Below are 16,663 nucleotides of genomic sequence, written 5' to 3' on the forward strand. Positions count from 1 at the left end.
TGAAAGAACCTCTCCCATCCCATTATGTCTTAGTGTTGCATCGTGGAATTGCTTCACTGAGGTTCCTGCCTAATGCAATACCAACTTCTTTTTAAAATGACTTAAAACTACACTACAAAAAGAATTTCTACCAAAGCTAATTATCAGTAAAGTTAAAAAACACATACTGTTAAGATTTTACCAGAAAAAATAACCATCTATTCACAAATTAGATGCTGGAAGTTTTCGAACACAGGCAGGATATTTTATTTGTTATTCATACACAATGAAAATACATATGTATTTTCACACATAAAATATTATGTAATATATATACAGAAATATCCCAGTCATAGAAAGCAATATCTAGGAAATTAAAACATTTCAAGATTAAAATCTGATCTGAACTTGACTGCATGACTATGTGATGCTTTATACAAAAGCCATTTTATGGTCAGGGTACAGATTCAGTAGTTTTATTGCATTTTCAGCGAGGATAACAATGTCAGTCAGAATAATTGGCACCATAGGAGTACCCCATAGTGATAACCTAGAAAATGCTTCTACTATGATCACATGGTGGCAGACAGCTACTCAGATGATAACAGCAAGTCTTTCAAACAGAGTTGAGGACTGATCAATACTATAAAGACTTATACTTTTGCCTGATGAATTACCTTGCTGTCTTTCAAATACTTCATTCAGATATTTCTGGGGAAATCACTAGTTTGCTATATTTTAAACCTGGCAAATAAAGCTTTAAAGAAATTTAAAGTAGAACTGTCTTTCTTATTAAATAGAATTCATGGTGGCATCACATGGACAATGATCTGAAGCATACCATTAATTACTGTTATATTTTAGTCTTTTAATCACTTATCGACTTGCTCAATCAGTCATTCAGAAATCTCCATTATTCTTTATGTTGCAAAATGACTGGTTCTAAGTACTATGGGAAATACAAGAGTCATTAGTAGTCTCTGCACATAGATTTGTAACCCTGTGATGCACCTAGCAAGCTGGTGTTTATTTAAAACCAGACTTAAATAAGCACAGGCAATAGATCTACCCATCAATTTGTATCTTAAAGATAACTGCACCATCTTAGCTAACAATAAAAAAGCAGAGCACATGCATGATTACAGATATGAATATATATGAATCTCGTTCTAGTCGCACTCTCTCCAAATTGCAGCATCTGCTACATTTTTTTCCACAATAAATATTCAATGAAATAATTGAATAGTCTAATTACCCTTTTAAAATATTTTTGTATGTATATTTTGCCTGCATTTATGTCTGTGTGCATCATATCATTAACATGGCCATTGAGGTCAAAAAAGGGTATCATATTTTCCGATCCCCAGGAAGTTACAGATAGTTGTGAAATACCATGTAGGTGCTGGGAAGTGAACATGGGTACCCTGGAAGAAAGGCAGTGCTCTTAACTTCTGAACCATATAACAATTCTGCCTTCCAATTATTATTTTTTTAAAATAAATGTTATTTATTCTATGTGTTTTTTCCATATCATGAATCTTGATCCTTTCGTATTTACTCTCCGTACCTGCAACCCCCACCAGAATAAAACAAAATTCACGAGAAAAACGTGAAAAAAATGAGAAAAATAATAAAAGGAAGAAATTAAAAATCTTGTCATGGAAACTGCAGTGTGACCAAATGTTGTATACCCCTTTGTCCATACATTACTACTTGTAAATGTTCATTGCAAAGAGTCATTGGTCTGGTTTGAGGTCCCAACATCCACCCCATCTATGATCTGCTGGAGCACGTGAAGGGACCTGACCTGCAGACCCTAAGCTGCAGGATCGGTATAACACAGGGCAACAAGAGGAAGGATCCTAGTGAAGGCCCAGCATTGAATGTGTAGTGGAGACCCTGAACCAGTCCAATTAATCTTAAAAGCCTTTTTAAAAATATGGTTCCCCAAACAGATGTAAAACGGAATGCAGAATTCAATGACAAAAACTGGGTGATTTTTAAAATAATTCTCTTACAATTATCATGTTGAAGAAGGTATATTCTGAGGGATGGCAGCAAAGCAGACACAAGATCAATGAGTAAATGTTTGAAGGAATGAAAATTTGGGTTTAAATTCAGAACTCATATAATGAATGTTCAAGAGGAACTTTGGACCTTTTCAGTTCTCCCAGTAGTCAAAAATCAGGATAAGTACATGTGAGGACATCTGAGAAGGGGCTCTACTAGCAGATTCAAACAAAGGAATGCACTTCTTAGTCGACGGGTAGTGGTGAAGCACCTTGGTTAAGGTGTTAATTCTAGACCTTCTTAGTTCAAATCCCAGTTCTACCACTAAGCTGAACAACTGTGGGCAACTAAGATTCTATGGATGACAATATTATCAAGTAGGAGAAATATAATTATTAGAATTACTGTAGCCAGGAATAGTATTAAAGAGTTTACTACTGGAAAATTGTTATTTTAGACAGGTGCTTAGCATAGAGAAAATATTACATAAATGCTGATACTGGTGATAAGATTTCTGGTTTTGAAAGAGCTCTGTACAAGATTGATTTATTCTTTCTTATACCTATTCTCCAACTGCAGCTTTAGTTTCATATTTGCTCTTCCTTCTGTATATTTCACTTGAGCTACTTACTCTAGCAGGAGTTTTATCAAGTCATTGTATTCAAGGCTCTCCCTTGAATACAATAAATTTCACAAATCAGGCATTTTATTTTGTCATCACTATCTGTCATTTGTCTGTTAGGGCTCAAAAACATAAATGTTGCTCTACAATTTCCAGTTGCTCTACCTCGTACTAGTAATAGGCATTTATTGCACTATTATCACCCCATAAAGTTACAGAAAATAAACCCAAACCCCTACATTTTTATGAAACTTAATTTTTGAAACAGTCTCACTACAGAGCCCTACAGGTCTGAAACTATGTAAGTCAGACTAGCTTTAAATTCATGACAATGCTTTTTCCCCAGGCTTCCTGAGTGCTAACATTATAGGCATGAGATACAGCATGTGGCTCTGATCCTTACATTTAAATCTCAGTAAACCTGAGAAAGAAATAGCAGATGACTTTCCCAAGATCACATAACTGAGAACTAGATACAAAACTGGAAACTCTGTCTTCTTTCCCAAAGGACCATTACTTGGTGTGTTGCTAATTCAGTCATTTTCAGGTGTCTCAGAAACGTTATAATAATACTCAATAGAGTACCATGGCACAGAATATGCGAAACAGTGAGTAAAGACGAATCTTCATCAAAACAGGGCTTGGGAAAATGCACATTTGAAGTGAATTAAAATGAGTTAAGACTAAGCCAGTGCACATGGTTTTGGAAGTAGGTAGAGCGTAAATAATAAATAAAATAAATGAAATTCTTTGTGAATTAAATTATGCGAGCATGTGTAATAGCACAATTCAAGGGTCAATGATTTGTCTCATTTTACAAATTAATAACAAGGGGTGAAGTAGAAGAGTGGGCTACTCACAACATAGGGAGCTGCCAAGAACAACACTGAAAAGACACAAATTGGCCAGAATTCAGAACTTGCATATTTTCTGCTGTAACTCTTCAATTACGGTAAATTGTCAGGTCCAACAGTGCTTAATTTTTCAGGACACAATAGTTTATTTGGCAAATGGATATCAGTGACACCCAAGTGTCTTTCATTTAGTAGTTTTATTAGAGTTGCAAGCTACAAGGGAGCAAAATTAGCTTTTTTTCTTGGGGCAGGGATGGCGGTGGCAGAAGAGGGGTGGCATTTTGAACCAGATCTTGTCAGGAAAACAAACTTCATGGAGGTCAACTCCAGGCAGTGTGCTTCTACTTATGTCTTCTAAGCCCCATGGTACTATCTTAACACAAGGAGAGCAATAGGGTTTGAATGTCCTAAGTTCTACGCTATGCATGTGGAGTGCCTACTATACACACCAGAGACTACAGTCCTCACTAAGCAGGAATTGATACACTGTGAGTTTTCTATTCCATTCAGTAAAATCAAGTCTTATTTCATTCCATCATTACTTCTAAGAAAAAGAAATTTCAGAAATCCTATTTTAGGGCCAAATTTATTTCTAGTTTGAAAAGTTAATGGGACTTAATAGCAGTGACACTGTTACTGTTTTTTTTATGATAGCACAAAGTTCTAAAAAGTTAGACTAAAAGTGAGGACATGGAAAAGGCTGATGGTCAGAGACTTGTTCTTATAGGTCTTTCACTGTAGAGAGAGTAAGTTACGTTTTTTTTCTTTTCTTAAAGGAAAAAGACATGCTTAATGAATTAAAATATTATGCAGAAAGAGTGTGTGACAGATGGCAAAGCTGAGCAACATTTACTGCAATATTTAACTTGGATTCAGCTGACGCCCCCCATTACATTTCATACACAGCATTCTTATTATTGATAACTTGGATACTACAGATTCTTAATGTGTACAAGTCAGATGGAACCATCGATAATTGTAGGGTTAATTTATAATACAAATCAACTTTACATTCTATCCAAGTGGAAGCATCCTGTGTAAGATAATCAGCTCCTTTGTATGTGCGGTTTTCTGGTGAAACACAAAAACTCTCAGATTGATAGCAGATATTGGAAAGCTTATTCTTGTAAATGAGCTATACTTTGAAACCTCAAAATAAGCAGTCTGTTCTGTGCCGTGGAATCTTAACTACAGTAAAGGATGTGTCAAGAAATAAGCTCTGCTATACTTCAGGAAACCAACAGAAATCACATTTCATGTACACTGGGTTCAAAGAATTAGCCTGTCACATTTGACAGATGCAGCAAACTGCAGTAATTTTTCTTTAAAGGTAAAGCTGAAATTGATTTGGCAATTAAAAACATGTGCTAGTGAAAGAAAATGCCTACCAACAGGAAAACATAAAAGACTGTATTTATAATCATATTTTTGGTTTTATAGTTTACTGAAATGTGAGGTGCTTTATCAAGATAAAGGATGAGCTCTGTATTTCTTTCTAAATTTTCTTTTTCTTTCACTCCACTTAGAAAAATTTGATCACGGCAGAGAATTACATGAGTGTAGATGTTACAGGATATCTAATGACTAAATTTGTTCAGATGGATACAGCATAGCTTGCTTTATATATTAGAAATCTTGCCAGATGTCCTGGCAATGTTCCAACAAGGATGATGACAGTCATTGCACTAATTCTCAGAAACTGCACATAAAGATAATACTGTACAAATCCCGAGTGAATGAAACTCACTTTCAAAGTCCATTATCAAAATAAATGCTTGCAAGAGATTCTAACCAGAGAAAATAATCTAGAGAAAAGAAATCAAGAAAACAGCTAGTACTTGTTCTTTTCAAGTTGTGGAAGAATTTTTCTTTTAATCTACAGCATTGATGGGTCATGTAGACAAGCAGAAAGGAGTAAGAAAGCAGATACAGGAGAATGAGAAATTCAATGAAATACTTGTATGAAAACCTTGTAAATAAAATTATTTTAAAAAGGAAAAAATGAAAATATATAGCATTTGTACTATAAGCATCTCAGAGCAAATATTTAACATATTCCATATTAGATCTCAAGATCTCAAACCTCGAGCATAATTTGTTGTTTATAGGTAAGGAAATAATATTTTTGAAAAATGGGCAAAGTCACTTAGAATGATCCATCTCTTCAGTGTGTGTGTGTATGTGTGTGTGTGTAGTGTGAGAGGTGGAACCCAGGCAAGCACATTACCAGAGATTTACACAGTGTCCCTCAAATACATATACATACATGCATGCCTGTATACATACATACAGACAGACACACACACACACATGCACACAAACACCTGTACTGTTTTATTAGAGAAACAAATATTCTTTGAAAAAATCCAACTAGGCTTATTAGTTCATTGGTATCACATTTATTTGTTTTTGTTTGGTTTGGTTTTAAACAGTGAGTTTCAAGGAAGTCACTAGATGAAAGCAATGAGAAGCAAGGGAAGTCACAGATACAGTGATGCTATGTGGCTTATTCCTAAATCCTGGCTTTTTGAAGTTCTTCAGCTCTGGTCATACTTCCTATCCTGACCTGCACATACCCACACATAGACATACACATACTAATTAAAATAAATCTTTATAAAAAGTACTAATAATGCAAATCTCAAAACTTTTTTTATTTCAAATCCAACTCTATCACTAATCAAAAGAGTTGCTACACTTTAACAAATTTACATTGTAAAACTATGGCCTTGCAATCCAAAACCAAATCATTTGGTATTTTAAAAAAAAAGCCATCATTTTAATACCTAAACTGTCCATATGTAGTAGAGTCGGTTTCTCTAGTATAACTAACCCACGGCAGTTGCATTTCATTTTTCTTTGGAAAGACTGATCCAGTGTTTTTATAGCCCTCGATTAAGCTGTTTAAATAAAAAAGGTAAATGTTGAAAGAGGAAACCATTGTAGTTAAGCTCTATGTAAACTAGTACTAGGCAAATCTCAGGTGGTTTCCGAGTTTGGTTTGGATAAATACCTAAATCTATTCGAACCTTTTTAGCTGAAAAATTCCAGCTCCCACAGGGTTAGCAGAGCTTTAGGTTTTCCAGTGAATCTGACAAAGCTTTTCAAAAATACCCACCCCCAATCCCTAGCTAGTAGTCAAAGCAACTTCGGGGAGGGGGAGAAGTTAATAGACTTTCTCAAATATAAAATGGCTTCAGTAGTTGGCTCAGTTTGAGAGATTTCCAACTCCAACTTCGAAATTCCACTAGAGATATAATTCTCCTAAGAACACAGACAAGAAACTATATGCACAGGAACTGGTACTTAACATCTAACTGTTGGGACCCTAAGTATCTGGAAATAAACAACAATAAATCTTCATCTATTCAGTGAAATTGTCCCCCTAGGTGCTGGACATCAAACCAAGAACCTCAGGCATGTTAAACAGTTACTGTATTGTGTTCCATACTCCCAGGAAGGCCTGCAAATCCTCCTGTCTCTGATTCCCTAGTAGTTTAAATTATAGGGGTATATCATTCTGCTCAGCTGAATTAATGCTTATCTATATATCCCCTCTCAACTAAAACATTAACTTTTTGACGAAAAACCTGGTTGATGGAAGTGGCTTTCTTTCTTAATCTATTCTACATTTCCTGCCATACATGCATATGCATTTGTCTAATTTATTTATTTCTTCAACCAGTTAATGATTCCAGAGTAAGGATTACGTTTTTGTAGCTGTTCACTACTGCATATCAGCTCATGCAGAATTTCTTTCTGCCTAGAATGGAGAAGTCCCTGTGTAAAATTCAAGGAACACAGAAGTATTCTGTGTTGACTTTGATGTGAAAGGCAAAGAAACAGTGGAAATTATTTCAGTTTCTAAAACACAATTCATCTGATGGTTTTCATTACAGAATATTTCAGAGTAGACTTGATAAAATAGTTTTCCTAAGCTTTGTAAGCAAAGATTGTAATAGCTGCATTACAATAAATACTATAGGGAAATAGAATGCATTATTCAAAAGAATGAGATATTCTGTCCCCAACACACACTTGTGTGTCTGCACTTTTCTAATATTGGAATAGTTCTGACTTACTTTGACCACTAGTTGGCAAGTGGAAAGAAACACCATCCGGTAGATGGAAACAGGGAAGGATGGCAATGACAACCTGCCAAATATGGATGGAACTCTTCCACAGCAGTATTCTTGATCATTTGGAACTTAGCCACTACTTTCTGCTACTAAAAGTTCTCATGCCTCACAGCCAAATGATCAACCTGATGTTTTCAATTTACTGATAGAGGCTTTGATATGTTGGGACTATACCTTTTCCTAGAACCTTCTTTCAGGTCTTCACTCAGAAAAAAATCTAAGAATGATCTTAACTGTTACTAAAACCATATATTGGAACACTATATAGACTGAAAACTTCTGTGGATCAACTAGGTTTCATTACTAAAGAGAATGAATTATCCATAAAAATATCTACATTTATCATACCCTTATCCTGTATACTGTTGATTTTGCTTTCTATAGACATCTACTCAGAGTAAAGGGCTGGGAAAAGGTTTATCAAGCAAACGGACCTAAGAAACAAGCAGGTGTGGGTGGCCATACTAATTTCTAAGAAAGTTGACTTCAAACTAAAATCAATCAAAAGAGATGGAGAGGGACATTTTTTACTCATAACAGGAACAATTCACCAGGATGAAATCTCAATCCTGAATATATATGCCCCTAATATAAAAGCACCCACTTATGTAAAAGAAACTTTACTAAAACTCAAGGCAGTCATCAAACCACACACACTAATAGTAGGAGATTTCAACACTCCTCTCTCACCAATGGACAGGTCAATCAGACAGAAACCTAACAGAGAAATAAGAGGATTAAGGGAGGTAATGAATCAAATGGACATAACAGACATCTATAGAACATTCCACCCAAATAGGAAAGAATATACCTTCTTCTCTGCAGCTCATGGAACCTTCTCGAAAATAGACCACATACTCGGTAACAAAGCAAACTTACACAGTTACAAAAAAATATCGGTAACCACCTGTGTCTTATCAGATCACCATGGATTAAAGTTAGAATTCAACAACAATGTTATCCCCAGAAAGCCTATGAACTCATGGAAACTGGACAGTCAACTACTGAACCACACCTGGATCAAGGAAGAAATAAAGAAAGAAATTAAAGTCTTTCTTGAATTCAATGAAAATGAAGACTCAACATACTCAAACCTATGGGACACTATGAAAGCAGTGCTAAGAGGAAAGTTCATAGCATTAAGTGCCCACTTAAAGAAAACGGAGAAAGCACACATTGGAGACTTAATAGCCCACCTGAAAGCTTTAGAAAAAAAAGAAGCAGACTCACCTAGGAGAAGTAGAAGACTGGAAATAATCAAATTGAGGGCTGAAATCAACAAAATAGAAACACAGAAAACAATCCAAAGAATCAATGAAACAAAAAGCTGGTTCATGGAGAAAATCAATAAGATTGATAAACCCCATCCAAACTAATCAAACGGCGGAGAGAGAATACGCAAATTAACAAAATCAGAAACGAAAAGGGAGACATAACCACAGACTCAGAGGAAATTCAGAGAATCATTAGATCTTACTACAAAAACCTGTATGCCACAAAATTGGAAAATGTTATAGAAATGGACACTTTTTTAGATAAGTACCATATACCAAAGTTAAACCAGGACCAGGTGAACAATCTAAATAGACCTGTTAGTCGCGAAGAATTAGAAGTTGTTATAAAAAACCTCCCCACCAAAAAAAGCCCAAGTCCAGACGGCTTCAATGCAGAATTCTACCAGAACTTCCAAGAAGACCTAATACCTATACTCCTTAATGTATTTCACAATATTGAAACAGAGAAGTCATTGCCAAATTCCTTTTATGAAGCTGAAGTTACTCTGATACCAAAACCACACAAAGACACAACCAAGAAAGAGAACTACAGGCCAATCTCACTCATGAACATCGACGCAAAAATACTCAATAAAATACTGGCAAACCAAATCCAAGAACACATTAGAAAAATTATCCATTATGATCAAGTAGGCTTCATCCTAGAGATGCAGGGCTGGTTCAACATACGAAAATCTATCAATGTAATCCATCATATAAATAAACTGAAAGTAAAAAACCATATGATCATTTCATTAGATGCTGAAAAAGCATTTGACAAAATTCAACATCCCTTTATGATAAAGGTCTTAGAGAGATTAGGAATACAAGGGTCGTTCCTAACTATAATAAAAGCTATTTATAGCAAGCCGTCAGCTAACATCAAATTAAATGGAGAGAAACTCAAAGCTATTCCACTAAAATCAGGAACACGACAAGGTTGTCCACTCTCTCTATACCTCTTTAATATAGTGCTTGAAATTCTAGCAATAGCAATAAGACAACATAAGGGGATCAAAGGGATTCAAATCGGAAAGGAAGAAGTATAGTAAGAATTTGAGAGGAAATATGCATGTCACGTTTATGTTTAACTCACATTTCTAATACTTTGTGCATAGTTATATCCAGGCCTTACAAAAATAACTAAATTTGTGCGTGCAAAAGGGAGATGAAATAGTGCAAAGGCAAAATCTGCGTGTCAATTATGTATCTATAAATGTCTATGTAGATTTGTTAGATGACCTAACATATGCCTCATCGTACAGTACTTTAATATGTTTAACCAATTCACCATTTTTAACACACTTGATGAGTTTAAACTATCAGAGTCCGTAAAATGGATATTATAAAGTTAAACAAAGATATAGATGATGAGATAGAGCTCATATGTTGATTGTTCATTTCGAATCTTAAATTCTGAGTTTTCACTCTAATTCAACTAGGAATGCCCCCTCCCAGTGGTAATGATTAAACCCAGCACTTCATATACACTAGGCAAGTGTTCTACCATTGAGTCATAACCTCGCACTCCCAAATCATCTTTAATATTCATTGAATTGGGAGTTTTGATGAACTTTGGTTCATTCAACTAATGATGGATATGAAATAAATTGCCAAGTATTTTGAATCATATTTTGGATGTTCTATGAGAAGTCATGACAAAATAGTTTTAATTATGACCATAATATGTCAGTAGAGGGCAAATCATGCATTGTTTCCTTCAACAGAAATATAGTTTGTCTAACTTTATGCATGGCCTGAGAATCCAGGAGACGATCATACAAAAATCAACATACTGAACATTTCTTCCAGACAGACAAAATGTCAAAAAGCTTTGAATTTCATTTCTTTACTGCAGTGGTTCAAAAGCACAATATCTTCTGCTTATTAACACTTAATCAAGTATAATGTTGCCATATAATTAAACTCACACACTCTGTTTTTATTCTTGTTGGCTCTTAACTGAGTGTTAATTTTTGTCACAGCCTACAGAGTGTTTTGCACTAGCTTTATCTGCTCCAGTTCTATGGCACATAGTGTATTGCAAGGGACTGCTATAGCTTCTTATTAAATATGCATTGCTTGACTAGTAGAAACACGGAAAGAAACATATTTTTCAACCTAGATAATTGTTAGTATACCAGATTCTTAATTATGTGAGACAAAGGAGATAGTTAATTCACAAAAAAAATATTCATTTTCATTTGTTTTGGAATATATTTCCATATAGAGCTGCTGTTCACATGAGTCTCTTGGTTGGTTTGATAGTATATTTCTAGCCATATAAAGAAGTTGCAATATTAATTTTCAGCTATGCTCAAAGCTGAGGTGCTATGTATATCCAACCAAAAACGTGTCAAAGAATATTTGAAATGGTCTATTGCACTTTTAGGCTATGCAGTTTATATTGATTATAAACTTGACAGTATTTAGAGACATCTAGTAGGAAGAGCTCTAGGCATACCAGTTAGAGATGTCCAAGATCAGGATAATTAAAACAGAAAGACCCACCACAAATATTGGTGGCACAATACCAGGGGCCAGAGTTTGGAATGAAAAAAAAAAAAGGAGAGCTGAGCACAAGTATCCATCTTATTTTTTGCTCTTTGAGTACAGGTGTGATAAGACCAATTACCTTGATACTCCCTTCCATGATAAACTACATGCTCGAAACTGTGAGTCAAAATGAACCCTTCTTTTTTCAAGTTGTGTTTATCATATATTTTATCACATAGAAAGTAACTAGTATACTTGTATTATTTTTTACTACCAGTTTTCTCTCTCACATTGCATGATTTCTTGAAAGTAGGAAACATCATCTCATTTTATAAGTACAAGAAAATATAGAATATTATCTTTCATATTGAACAGAATGCTATTCAAATTCAATTGTTTTACTGTTCGTTTATACTAAAGGAAAAGGGTAGAGATATTTTGAAGACTGAAAATCTGGACACTATATGAATATTTTGCTTCGTCCATGCATTTTCAACATTTGGAGGAATGTACCTTTTATTTCAATTATTGTAAAATAAAAAAACAGACTCGAAATTTAGTATTAATAAAGTGAATAAACTGAACCAGAATGAAGTTTTACAGCTATGCACGGTGACACTTGTCTGCAATTTCAACTTTTGGCATGCATAGTGAAGGGGGAGGTCAGCCTGTCAGACAAATTGGTGCAAAAAGAACCACAGACCTTGACTCTAATCAATTCTTAATAAAATTATAAGGCAGAATGATAAATGGCATTTCTAAACAACTTTTCAATTTTACAAATCATTTAGACTCATTACTTATGCTTGTGTGTGTATGTATCTGTGTATACACATACATGAATATGCAGGTACGTGCATTTGAAGTGTGTAGAGACCAGATAATGGAGTCAACTGCCTATTTATTGGAGGCATGGTCTTTCACTGATAGAGGAACTTGTATCTTAAGTAGGATGGGCAGGTTCATTTTTTCAGCTGTGTACAAAATATAATTAGCTGTTTTAGGTTCTGGGTCAGACCCATGGTAAATGAATCTAGGTATCTACTCAGACAACACCAATTTTATAGGTCCAATTCTAATTCACCTTCTAACTGTTGACCTCTAGAAAGTTTTGCCTAAAATTCTATTAAAAGTTTCAATGACATGCAGACGTCAGACATGGATATCAAGTGTCTTCTCTATGACTCTCCACCTTATTCCCTTGAGACAGAAATTCTACTGAGCCAGAATTAGGCTTCTGGCCAGAAAGCTCCAGTGGTCTTACTGTCTCCACTCCACAGAGTGTTAGGGTTAGAGGTGTACATGGTTAAACATGGGATTTTATACAGGTTTTGGAATTTCAACTCAGGTCCTAATGATGATACAGCAAGTGTACTTATTCACTAAACCATCTTCCAAGCTGAAATTTATTTAACTAAGTAGTTTTATTAATTCTTTGAGAATTTTATACAGTGTTTCTTGATCATATTCATTCCTATTTCTTCTCCTTAACTCTTCCCATATCCACCCTTACTTCCTTATCCACAACTTAATGCATTCTTGTTTAAGATTTCAGAAAACCAACAATTTTATGAGTCATAAAATACATACACACACAGAGACACACACAATGAGTTTAATTGTAGTAACTCTACACAGAGGATTTTTTTTCCCTTAGAAGCCAGAGACTGACAAAACCCTAATTACAGGTGTAGGATATATTCCTTCAAGTTATTGGGTAGTGGTATCCCAAAGAAAACTCCCTCAAACAAAATAGGTTATTACAGTTCTTCTTGCTTGTTCACTAGAATTTGTTGGTAAGACCCAATCGCTGAGGATAGCACACAAGTTGTTTCTGATTAGGAGGCTTCCTTCCTGCTGGCTAGCTTTCACAGTCCCAGAAGGTGCATTCAGGTTTCTGGGGGTCATCAAAAGTCTAAGCCAGATATGAAACCTGTGAATTGCAATAATTACCAGCACAGCCTGATATGACCACAGGTGCAATAATGGCAAAAATATTATAGGGACAATCAACTGCTTTCATGTTAGATTTAATGTCATTTTTTTTTAATCATCACCTAATAAAATGAATCTACTACCTATAACATAAAGTTTAAAATAAGTGAAAATAACAGGGGTTGTTCAACAAAAGCTTTTACTTGCTATACATTCCCCAAGACATATCAGGAACTGATAAAACAATAACTGAACAGTTGTCTCTTACAAGGAAAAATACTTATTTGCCTTTCTAATTATGAAAATAGTATGTCTGAGAGTTTTCTGTAAGAATATATTTAAAGAAACATACTACTAATATTATTATTACCTATAAAAACTATGTATTTTACTTAACATAATTATAAAATTTGATAATATTTCAGTCATTTTTAAGTTAATGTAAAACTAAACAAATTCCTTACTCCATTAATATATCTAACTTATGATCCTGTAAATGTGAAAATGGTTTATCTTTGTATTTATGAATAGATATATGCATTTTCTAGTATATGTAAATTATACACACGAATAGCCAAGTTAGACTATTTTTTCAAGCTTTTTGTATTATGTCCACATCATATGAATGAATCCCATAGGCAGATTTTTAATTTCTTAAAATGTATCTTCTGGTGGCAAAATGAGAAATTGTCAGGTTGAGGAAACATTAACTCTTTCAGACAAATTAAGTCCCGATTCATGTTCTGAAAAAGATGATTTCCCAGACGAGTCTCCTGTGGCTTGAAAGGGTTTATGCACCCTTTAACCAGCGATACATTCTCTTCTCACCATTACCATCATGCACCAAATGTCTATCAAATTCCCTGGACAATGTTTGAAAAATGGAGTTCATGCTCAGTCTAATTTCAGACTGAATTTCAAATGAGCATGGCTCATCAAACAGAGAAGTCTTGTGCACATGGACTCTCCATTCAAAGAGTTCCTAAGAATTCAATTTCTATAAAAGTGTTGGCTAAGACATAATTTTAATATAGGCACTTTAAAATCAGAACATAGTATAAGACTAGCATTAGATAGGTACTAGGGTCCTTTCTCTAACATTCTCTATTTTCTTGCCAGAATGTTACATTTCATATCATTATGCACTAAGCTTTAACTTACTTTAAAAAAATAACAAAAATCATTTACTAAACACTTAACTTTCTAGAAAACACCATGTCAGACTTGTTGCCAAATACTTAAAGATGAAGAGGAATGCATACCTCAAAGGTGTTTATGAGCCAGTGTGCAAAGCAGGCATGTGCATAAACAGAGTACAGGCAAATGAGCAAGTGAGATCATCAAAGTATTAAAATATTATGAGAACACAAGGGACAAGGAAATTAATTTTGATTGCTATGATTAGGAAAGGCTTTCTGAAAGAGATTGTGTAAGTGAGCAGCTAATTTTTAAATTAGTTTACAATCCTTTAAAAAGAACAGTTTTTCCCACTTGAGAGAGATTGTAAGACGAAGGCAATAAAACAGTTTCACGGGGAACACGTGGAATTCATTTCAGATTGATGAACCTCTCTGAACCCAATGGTGGTATAACTTAATGGTTAGCAACATGTGACTTGATGTCTGAAAGACCAAAATTTGGATCAAAATCCTCACTATCATATTTTGCCACTTCCATGATACAACCACGTGGCTGATCCATTCTTGTCTTCTCATGTTTGAATGAGTTTAATTAAAATAACCCTAATAATAGTACTTCACATAAAGGATTTGCCTTGGAGACTGCATATGGCTGACATAACTGTATAACACACACACACACAGAGAGAGAGAGAGAGAGAGAGAGAGAGAGAGAGAGAGAGAGAGAGAGGGGAAGGGTGGTGAGACTAGAAGAATGAACATTCCTAAGCTAAAAATTTGAATGAAATAAGAAGTACTGCAGAATCAGAATCACTTTGAGCATTGACGTGATGCAACAGGCAGAAAATTCCATACCTGATTTCATGGGATAGGTCACAGTTAAAATGCAGGAATATTAAAAATATTGTATGATTTTGCCTTAGACATATCATCAATCTGAAACCAAATTGAACTCACTTAGACTTGGGCCTCATGGCACAATATATCTTATGCATATACAAATATTTTCAAATCTTCAAACTACTGTGAAGCTTTAAACACTGTAGTCTCAACATTTCTTTTATGTCTATTTGTTATTTGCATTTATTCATAAACATAGTGTGAAGTCTCAAAGAAACCTGAGACAAAGGACTCAATTGCCTATTTAACATATCAAAGGGGAAACTGACCAATCTCTCCCAGTCCCTGTTACAGAATTCAGCCTCCTTAGCACTTTTCACCCCCACAGTTACCCTAAACCTCTTTAACCCAACGAGTTACACTTCCTTTCCCCTTGCTTATTTTCCCTATATAACTTCTCACTAATGTTCTCTCTTGGCCTCTAGGTTTCTCTCTCTTCCTTTCTTGCCCCCTTTTCCTCTGCCTTACATGTTCTGATCTATTTTACGGTCCCAGTAGTTTTATTAAGGATTATTTTATGTCACCGTACCAATTCCATTGTTGGTATGTGACCACACTCTTCATGTGGCCAAATACCTCATTCCCACCTTTTATTTCTTAGTACTTCAGCCTGGCTTCTATTGTAGCCAGAATTTCTATTACCTTCACTTCAGTCTTTTACCAAGTCTATTCTTAATTTCCACTGTGTTCCATCATTACAAATCTCCACTTGCCCTTGTGTACATGAACTTCAGTTGTACACTCATGGGTTTTTTTTCCACTAGTGTAATAGTTCATGAATAAATTTGCCTGTACATTATTTGGCTCTGTTTTTTTTTTGGATAATTGTTGCTATCATTACTATTTAGTTGCCATTTCTAATTTTTATTGTGCACATATTACCTCCTATTAATGTTCTAATTTAATTTAAAATCCCCCAGATCACACTGAACAGCCTAGAGTCGTGTTGCTGGTTGAACAAAGTAATCTACTATGGAACTACACCCTTGAATGAAAAAGAAATAAGAGAGAGAGGAAAGGAAATATGACTGCTTATAGGTACGGTAGAGGAGAAAATTTATTAACGGTATATGGAAACCATAGCCAGAGGCAGGGACATCTGGGAGAGTTTAGAGAGGACTTGTCCCTGAGCCAGGCCAATGTGGGGAGAGGAGGAGAGAAAGGGGAGAGAGAGGACCAGGTGCAGCAGCCAGAAGGCCAAAGTTACAAAGAGAGCAAGTAACCAAAATGGTTTGATTATACAGCAGAGAGCAACACAGTTCCCTGGGCTGGAAAGTTAGGGGGCAGGGTATGACAACCATGCCCTGGATGCAGG

General features: G+C 35.1%; 1 protein-coding gene across 1 annotated transcript in view; it reads right to left on the reverse strand.

Moving 5' to 3' along the window:
• Nucleotides 1-16,663, reverse strand: part of Diaph2 (diaphanous related formin 2) — a 703,438-nt gene that overhangs the window by 276,927 nt on the left and 409,848 nt on the right. The gene's annotated exons all lie outside the window — the stretch shown is intronic.

Source organism: Chionomys nivalis, chromosome X (genome assembly GCF_950005125.1).
Source record: "Chionomys nivalis chromosome X, mChiNiv1.1, whole genome shotgun sequence".
Taxonomy (NCBI): domain Eukaryota; kingdom Metazoa; phylum Chordata; class Mammalia; order Rodentia; family Cricetidae; genus Chionomys; species Chionomys nivalis.